General features: G+C 29.3%; 1 long non-coding RNA gene across 1 annotated transcript; it reads right to left on the bottom strand.

The window, feature by feature from the left end:
- Nucleotides 1–7,244: 7,244 nt before the first annotated feature.
- On the bottom strand, nucleotides 7,245–10,468 carry LOC137828619 (uncharacterized). The gene is made up of 2 exons (XR_011083922.1): nucleotides 9,524–10,468; nucleotides 7,245–7,722 (listed from the first exon to the last, which is right to left on the bottom strand). It is a non-coding gene; the product is annotated as an uncharacterized lncRNA (long non-coding RNA).

The following is a 10,468-nucleotide window of genomic DNA, read 5'->3' as shown; positions in this document are numbered from 1 at the left end:
TATCCTTTCTGCATGGTTCTGCTATTATGTTGCTGCACAATAGTGATATCTTTTTGTTTAGATGGCAGTTTGTATCTGAAATGAAAATGTTTTATAATCCACGACCCCAAAGTGATAAGCGAAGAGAAAATTTGGAACAACATAGAAGGCATTTCATTATGCTCAAAGTGCATTAATATATTGTTCAATTAATAGTGGGTATAAAAGAATTTGTTTGATTCAATCTTAAACTGTGCAAGTTCCCTTGCATGCCTCATGGCTTATTAGCAAAACGTGCATGTCTACATCCAATAAAGCATGGCACTGTTGACAAATATAGTCGTTGTTTAGGCATGATAATCAATCATTAAGCTGCGTTTATAGTGAACACTACGGAGAGAGATGTTTCATTTTAATCATTTTTTAGGGATTTGTTTCTTATTGTTATTTGTGTGAATACTTTTGTTTTCAACCGTTGTTTTGAAGCTTTAATTTATGATTTTATTATTAAATATTGGTAAAAGTAATTTTAGTCTTTGAAAATATTTCATTTAATTTTTTTCCTATTTTCATAACTACCGTTGAATAATTTATTTCATTTATTTTTAAAAAACTTAAAAAAATAATTTTCAATAAATTTATGTGAGTAATTTAACTATTTAAAATTAAAAAAATTAAAATTCTTCTTACTACTTTTTTTTTATCAATTTCATGTCCATTTTTTTCTATATTCTCTCTTCAGCTTGGTTAAAATCAGGTATTGTGGCTTTAGATGAGGTTGGGGTGTTCCCGACACAACATATTTAGATTTACTTTTAAATTAAAGTTGATCATGATTATTATTTTGGTGATCAAAGATTACTCTTTCGCTATACAAGCCAATATTATTTTTTAATTAATATTGTTCTTTTATTAGTGTCAAATACAATTCTTTTATTAACGTCAATTAAGATAATTTTTAATTGATGTAAGTCAGGATTTTTATTAACTATAGTAGGTCAATAATATTTCTCAAATAACTTTAATAAGATTGTTTCGCTGATAATAAACCAAGTTTTTTTTAACTTCGTTAATAAAACTATTCTTCCATTGATGTAAGTTAAGATTTTTTTAGCCAACATTAAGATTATTAGGATTATTTATACATTAATGTAACTCAACTAATTTTCAATTGATATTTGTTGATTTTCTCTATTAATCTCAACCAAACTATCTTTTAGTAAATATCAGCCAAATCCTTTAATTAAAGTTTATAATGACTATTTTTTGTCAATATTTATATAATATGTTATTGAGTGACAATTTTGTATTTAGTGGTGGTTGTAATACTCCATTCAAACAATAAATTAAATTAAGAGGGACACCAACTTTCACATAAAACCAAAGACAACCAAAAACAGTAATTTTATTTTATTTTTTAAAAGATTTTACTGTTTTGAGAGAGTATATCATAAAATCTTTATAATGTTAACTTGCTTTGTATAAGTACAAGGGACATTCTTTAAATATTTTTATTTATTTGATTTATTTTTTGTTAATAAAGAAATCAATCTAACATTTTTGAAAGGGGACTAGCACAATTATTTAATTCATTGTGAAAAATGAATAAGTTTGCAAATACCTATATTTAAGTGCCGTGATTAGCTCCTGAGTTTGCTACGTTATATAAGGGCCAATTTTGGTCATTGACCTCACTGCTTTTCATATAAAAAAAGTTTCCCTAAAACAGATTTTGGTTTGTGCAAAATATACAGTGTAATTATGTTTGCTGGAAATTTGACTTCGAACAATGAACATATGGTACCCTTATGGGCATCTATTTCCACCAAGATTGGGAAATGCACATGATTCATTACATAATTATCTTTGTATACATGTGCAACTTTTGTATTATCATACTTAATTTTGTCTTTACCTAACTGTTTTCTTACACATATTTGTGGAACTTTTGAATTTTGATATTGTAATTAAAATGTTTTAAATTGTGAGTAACCAGTTTTGACTATATTTGACTATTTGAGGACTATTGGGTTAATATGCCATGGTAGATTTCTTGCGTTCAGTTAGGTGGAGATTTCTTTTTTATATAAAGGTTGAGATATCCTTCATCTTTATTGATTATTTTATTTTACTGATAAAAAAATAAAAAATTATTAAATAAAAATTAATTTTAGAGATAAAAAATAATTAGTTTTTATATTGATTACATTATAAACCATTTTATAGACTAAAAAAATTATTGATTTCTAAATTAGTTTCTATTATTGATAAATAGTTTCTAAATTGGTATTTAATTATACCAAAGTTTTTGCTACTAAATTTAGAATCTAAATAATTGGTAGTTAAAACCTTTGTAGCTAATTAGATAACAATTTAAAAATTATTTATTAATAATAGAAACTAATTTAGAAACCAATAATTTTTTTAGTATCATCTAAAATAATATCTAATTTAGTTAATATAGCGATTAATTATTTTTTATCTCTAAAATTAGTTTTTATTTAATTTTGTTTTTTTAGTGTGCAATGTAAAACTTAGAATTTCAACTTTAAATTTTAAAAATAAATTAGAATTTAACTTTTAACTTTTGCTATTTTTTCTTTCAATTTACATTGATTGCTCCTTCCCTATTTTTTTTATATGAAAATTTACCCCGTTTTGCTTTTTTGTTCTTATATTTTTTTCTCATATGTTTTGTTTTGTTGAACCTTGTTAAAAAATATTGTTATTTTACCTCAATTCCTTTCCATTTTTTCTTTTAGAAGTTTGATTTTTTTTTAAACACTTACTTTTTTTAAATCTTCTCTTTCGAATTAAAAAAAATCCAAAATTGACTTTTTTTTATATACACGCTTCTTTTTGAAGAGCTATGTCCAAAACTGTTTTATAAAAGTAGGTGAATGTTTTGTGAAAAGTAATTTTTCAGTCGCATTAAAAGAATTTACCCACAATGAACATCAACAAATGCAACACAATAATCTAACGTTCATTGCGTATCTCATAATCTCATGCACAACATCATATTATGAAAAGTCACATACTATCAATATCAAATTAATCAAAAACATCATAACCTTCTTTCTATTAATGAAAAACATCATATCCTTCTTTTTATTGATAGTGAATTAATTAAATTAAAAATATCCAACACGTATACAAAGAGCTAGATTGAAGTCTCAAAGCAAAATAAACAAAAATATAATATTTAACAAAAATTATCAACATTTTTTATCAATAAAAAACAATAATTAAATAAAGACCACTTAAAGGGTGATCAACCTTTATAAAAGAATTAAGAAAGAAAAAAAAAAAAAAAGATAAAACCTCACTCTCCAACTTATGTCAAACTTCCAATAAAAATTATCAAGAATTCCTTAAAAAAAAAAGAAGAACAAAAGCGACAACAAACAAAATATAACATTACATCATACACCATACAGACATAAAAAAATATATAAAAATCATTATGTTTCCTAAACTTATACTTCAAACAAAATTATCAACTTTTTCACAACAGAAATCAACTACCCTCACCAGTCGAAGAAAACTACAACCAGAGGCTGATATGAACTTAAAAAGAAACATAATGTAATATGTAAGAAATAAAACTACAACGAAAATTTGTCAATAGAGAAGAAAAATGAAGAGAGATATATTATAATTAAAGTTGAAAGTATTGTTAATCATCCAAAATAAATAAACTAGGTCCAATAAATGTTAAAGCATAGTTTTTAAATAATAAAAGATCGAAACTCAGCTTTTCGTTATCCTCGTTTTTGGAGATCCTGTGTTTGTGGGCCTTACAAGAGAGAAGATTGAGAGAGTGGTCATTCATTATTCAAAAAATCTCAACAAAGAACAAAGAAAGGTTGAAAATCTTGGTGGTCCTATAAAATGCATTTCTATGTAGTGATCATCATTTCAAAAAAACCAGTCCAATCTGCATGAAGCGGATAACTAGATTTACAACTACACTCAGAATAGTCCTTTGAGAAACTATATCCTAATGTTATAAATTAATTATAAAGAGAAATTGTTTTCATATAAGAAATAATATATATTTGATCAATCAATAGTAAAATATTAAACTGTAAATATTTAAAATAAAATATATTAGACTATATGTTTTTTAATGAATGTTTATATATATCAGAGATAAAATTTTGGAAAACTTTTCTTTCACACTGGAAATAGTAAAAAACACACACTGTCTGATAATATATTAGACTATATGTTTTTTTTAATGAATGTTTTAAAAATAAAATAAATATAATTAAAATTTCCTTATTATCTCAGGAGTAACTGTTTGTTTCATTTTCAAAGTAACAATACATAATGTTTTCTTATCACATATATAATATAAAAAAAGAACATCATTAAAAATACTTTAAAAAGATAGTTGATAAGTTTTAGCCCTAAATTAAAAAATAGTTTTGTTTTATCAGCACAGAACAAATAAATAAATAGAGGAATTAAAAAAAGTAGTACTACATTATCCATGTAACTAAGGAAAAAAAAAATACTCGACATCATATTAAAATGAAAATTGAATAAGTATTTTGGTTCCTGTCATAACCCTTTATTTCTGTCTGATATTGGTGCATGTTTTAATACATTACACTGTATAAAGTAGAGTGTTTTTGTTGTCTATGAAGTTTTCCACGTTATATCCATGAAAAGATGACACACTATATTCAGATATTATTAATCTTGTTTACATAAGAGAGGTAATTTTGAATTTGAATTGCTAACTATTCAGAACTTGAACATATGCATGTCCGTTACAAAAAATCTGATACCATACGAACTCGATATCTCAGCTTTTGTTTCCATTAAGCATTATGGTCAACAAGTTTTGTATAGATTATTGCAGACCATCACATCAACCACTGTTATAGATTCTATCCATTTGACAAACCTATTCTATATACACCTTATTCATATCGTACACATGATTCTTCATATCATACTCATACATCTCTGGTTTTGTAGTTAACCATCTTTTTTTATATGAACCTATCTATATATATCATGGAAATAAAACATTTTAAAATAGGTTTGGTGAAAGATAACAGGTCTCTTTCTTTAGAATTACATTGGATCCAAACACCACAAGCTTCATATATTTTGCTTTATAATAAAGCAGATAAATAAATAAATAAATAAAAGTATGAAAAGCATATATAAGAAACAGAAATATACTAGAATGAAGTGCATGCAACTAAAAGACGAAGTGTTGTATTAAAAGATAAACATAGTTGCAGATGACAACTAAGAGTGAAGTGACACATGCCTATAAGGGTTCCCTTGTGCATCAGTTCCATGTCTCTTCCTAAAACAAGACAAATAACATATAGCCCAGACACCACAATATCACATTATATATATAACAAAAAATAGAAAATAGGAAAATATTCAAAGTCAGCTTCTCTATGTAGTCGCCATCCAATTATGAAAATAGTATTTTTACTATCAAGAAATTATTTTAATATTTTGCAATTATTTACCATCATAAAGGAAATAAGAAGAGATGAGAGTGAAATATGCCATAGATAAAATAAATACAGTTTTAACTTTCTTCAACATAAAAAGTGTGGAGGCAATGAGAGGATCAATTAATAGTTTCATGCTATATTTGAAATTTAGTATAACATGTAATAAACTTTGATGGTAAATGTAAAGTTATAATGCTGTTATTGGAATCTTATGTGCATTAGCAGAAGAAGTGTTAGATCATGCAGTTAAATAGTTAAAAATAAAAAAAGTGAATCTAAAAATGATATTACTTTTATTATTGTAATAAATATATTTATATATATGGCTCGGCATGAACTCAGTTTATAGATAGATAGATCATGTTTCTTTCCTTATTTATCCAAAATAACATGTTCACAGAACTAGGAGTCAGTCATGTATTTGTATTAGAGATGTAAAGAAAGGGATCACACCCAAAGGAAACAAGTGAGTATAGTGTAACATGAAGTTTTTATATCAAATATAAATATTTCTCAAGAGATTTCGAAACATATTTTATAGTATAAGGTTTTATAAATAAATTAGCAGACACTATTATTTTAATGAATCTGATTATTTACATAAGTTGATGTACTTAAACCTTCAAGCAATGCAACGCGTACAAATATATAACTTTTAAGACCCAGCAGTAAAAAATGAATACCACTACAATAAAATATATAGTTATATCTGTTTAAACACGGAGTTAAAAAGGTTGTTAAATCACTACCAAAAAAGGGTTTTGAAATGCTTAAAATCTATTTTAATTAGACAGGTTTTGATCCTGACATTATGAAAGGGTTTTAGTTTTTACAAGTCAGTTTATCTATTTCCATCATGATTTCATGTACATATTATGAACAATAATAAAAGCGACTAAGAAAGCACATGGATTAGTTTGAAGGATGAATGGTTGCAACCTTAGAGTCTGTAAATGTGTTGTTAGTTTTGTTTTGATGTGTTTGCTTGAAAAAAGAAAAGAAAGAATGTGGAAGAGTGTTATACCATTTAGCTAGCAACATAATGATACTCTTACACAACAAGACAGGAGGCCAGACACTGCAGTTTGCATATAGCAGTGAAGAATCTTATAACATTTTCCATATCTGGAGACTTTTAATTAGCATCACACATGACCAAAATGCTTTTTCTAGTAGAAAAATTTACAGAAACCCTTTTTCTCCACAATCATCATACCCGTTTTAAAGGACAACGCTAGTTATTAGCTTCTGGAAACACCTCTTAATAAATTAAGTGAATTAGAGAGTGTCTGTGTGCTGAGGTTCATAATGATGTGCATTTGAGTGATGAATAAATACTAACAAAAAATTCACCTCAAGGGTGGGAAAGAAACCAAACCAAGAAGAATCATAGAGAAAGATGTAAAGTGAAATTCATTATTCATCCTTAGATGTAAAAAAAGCAAATGATATTCCCATGGCGAAAGTGAGACAGGAATAGTATAGAATCTACTTTCTCAGACTGAAGAGTACAATTAATCTGCCAGCAGAGGCATCAAACACTGAGGAAGCGGGCCAAGCCATCATCTTACATCATATGATTACTCTAATAATTTTATTCTCTCAACATCTCTTTCTTTCTCCAATGTAACCGCAGGTTACATTGCAGTTGCAACCTTCATTGCCTAACTTTCTTTTCTAATCTTTGATTATGATTGGATTCACAGGATTAGGATAATGCCATTATTAAGCTTCAAATTATTCAATCTATGCTCTTTCAAATTCAAACAGTTAAAAAAAAATGTTAACAAACTATATATCTTGCTGATAAACTAGTTACAATTAGAAGATCCTTGAGTTGGTTTTGCATGAATGAAAAGCTAAGTGAATAAAATGAAGATTAGGATTATGGTAATAAAAAATAGATGGGAAGGGAAGTGCAGTGAAATGTTGAGGGGGAGAAGAAAAACACAAAATCCTAGAATTGATTTCCCCAGGAGGTGTTAGGATGTGGGTGGTCCCACTATAGCCTGACCAATAATGTCCTATTGTAAGCTTTTGACCTGCTTTGACCGTATACCATATTCCCTGCAAACCAATTGAAAGTAGAGAGAGAGAGTGGTCCATTCCTTTTTGTATGAGATTCCCCAGTGGCTATAATGATAATCCTCCAGCTGCTACAATCATGCTTTTACTTTTCCCAGGATCCTTGCCTTTTTTACTTTCTTCAAGCCCTGGCCAGACATGCGTGTGTATCACAGACACCTACCTAAGCTCAAAGAGTGAAACTCAGTTCAGTGTGAATCATTACTTAGTAGGAGAACCTACCCATTGCCAACCTCAATCTCTCTTATACATACATTCATACCTGCACTTTCACAGGCCATACACCTTTGCTTCATTACACATTACACATATAAGGCTAAGCAACAAGAATAACAATAATAACCTCTCTTCTTCCAACTATTTCCCATTTCCCATTTCCCATTTCCTATTTCATTCACACCATCCTTCTACAATTTCTTCCTACCTCCAACACTTTCATGCTTCTTCTTCATCTACATATCTTAAATCAAACACTTTTCTTCAGCAATGGGGTTAATAAATTATTAAAAAAGGGTTGTCGATTTATCATACATTTGGTTAAAATAACACCACCTCTCTCTTCTTCATTATCCAGATTCTTTTCTACCCGCATAAAATATATATAATAAGGAGGCTTCTCATTACTCCAAAGGGTTTCTTAGCTTAGTGGTGACCAATGTTTGAGGGGGTAAAAAGTATCAAAGAACATAAAGAAATAAATTACTGTTAGAATACAAGGCAATATTGATCACGCAACCAATTAACCTTAGAAAAATTTCGTTTAACAGTGTGACAGATGACATATATCTATCAAGTGGTAACCAATGTTTGAGCGAGGTTAAGCGTAGCTATAAGGACAAAGTGAATAAATAGACTACTGTTAACAACATTGATCATGCAAATGACCAATTAACAGTTATGTTTCCGTTCTCACTGTGTGTTAGAGACGGGCTACGACTCCAAAGTGTTGTTCATCAACTGGTAATTAATCAATATTTGAGCCAGGTAAAATGTATTTAAGGACAAGATTGCTGCTAAAAACAACATAGACCATGCAAAGGAAGTGACCAATTAACAGTATAAATATTCGTTAGGATAAGCATGTTGATTTTGTTACTGTGTGTGTTTATAATACAACAATGTGACTTCATTTTAACCTATTAAATTAGTGAATCATAGGTCATTTTAGTAAAATTTGCCAGAGAGATAAGAGTGAAACAACAGTCTCAATAAAAGCCTGATTTTATCTAGGATTAATTTGACATCCATTAAAAATATACCCTCAAATCATAAACAGCCCTTATTAATGTAAGAAATTTACCCTGAAGAAAGTAGAATGAATTAAAATTTGTTCTTCAGGAGATGAGCAGTGCTTACTTTTAGGCCCTTGTTAATGTAAGGAATCATATTAAGCTAACTATGATTATCTTGGAAAAAAACTAGCAGAGATTATGTAGCTAGCAATTTTCTTCCATATATATAAATATATTTAATGGCTAAAGGCTATTAAAATAAAATAATTAGAATAATCATATGAATAGATGACTGTGTGTAACTGTATACTATATGACACAGTGTTGCTTCTTTTGAGGCTATTGTTGGTATAATCAGAGGTCATATGAAATGTCCATGAGACAGACAAGCATGGTAACAAGAAGGGTGAGGAAGTAAATTTTTTTATAACTTCCATGTTAATTGTCAGGAATAGTTATAATTTACGGTAACTTGGGGTTCTTGCTGTTTTCCCATGCCCTCTTTTCAAGTGGAGTGAAATGATTATCAAATTGAATGCAAAGAAAAAGAGAAAAGAAAAGAAAAATAAAAAATACACCCACATGTGAGCCCCCAGCTGGTAAATGAGGGAATATGTTTCCCCAACTTAACACTCTGCAGATCACATATGCATCACTCGCAAGAACCCTAGAAAAATCTCTTCGATTCAAGGTTTTTGCAATGATGAAAAAGGAAGATAAAAAAAGATGTACCTTTGTTCAGTCCTGAGGAAGCACAACCTGTGCCTTTGAAAATGACAATGCCGTGCTTTTCTTGAATAATTGGCCTATATGTATATATAGACTGTATATATGACCTCCAATAGTCGGTACAATTCATGATTAAAATAACAAACCAAAGGAAAAACAACTATCAAACAAAACAACTCAACCTCATACTATTGTTCATGCTCTTTTACCCACATAAATTTAAACTTGATCATGATCCTCTCCATGTATCTACATGGAATATGCTTGGCTCCTCATACGCCATCCACGGAGGTCATTGATGCTTCGATGAGCTCTGCAAATGGCATACAGGGAGCCAGGCACATACACATATGTATGCATGATGCGACAAACAAACATCAATTGCTTAATTAATAATAAGATGCATGTGGGTAATTAAACACATACATGCACAAAATCAAGTTTCTCCTCTAACTAAGCTCTAATTAGCCTCACCAAATCCTAAGGATAAGGAAGGCATGTATGATGCATGAGTGTATGTATGATACATAAAAAAGAGTGTTTGAGAGTAGAAGGAGCTTGCAAAGTAATAGACCTAGCCATATGATTAATACATGATGGATGATGATGAAAGGTAGGTGTATAGATGGTTGATGGGAGGAAGATGAATGTGGAGGGAGGGAGGGGGAGAGAAAGGGAGAAAAAGAGAGATTGGAGGATGGGATGAGAGTAGTAGAGAGTAAGAGTGAAGGGGATGGAGGTAGTATATATGGAGGGTGGGGGAGATGATATAGAGGATGGAACTAAGTCATAATCAAATGGGGTTGAAAGCCCCACAAAAACCCTACTGAATTGGCATAAAACAAGCAAACCAATGGGCTAAACGTAGGGGGATTAAGGTGTGGCTAATAATAGTGGGGTTTGTGTGTGGTTTTGAGAGGGAAAGAAGGAAGATGTGGGGTTGTGGTT

Source organism: Phaseolus vulgaris, chromosome 7, assembly GCF_000499845.2.
Source record: "Phaseolus vulgaris cultivar G19833 chromosome 7, P. vulgaris v2.0, whole genome shotgun sequence".
In the NCBI taxonomy this organism is placed as follows: Eukaryota; Viridiplantae; Streptophyta; class Magnoliopsida; order Fabales; family Fabaceae; genus Phaseolus; species Phaseolus vulgaris.
Note: the sequence above shows the minus strand (reverse complement) of the source record. Positions and strands in the feature narration are given on the sequence as shown.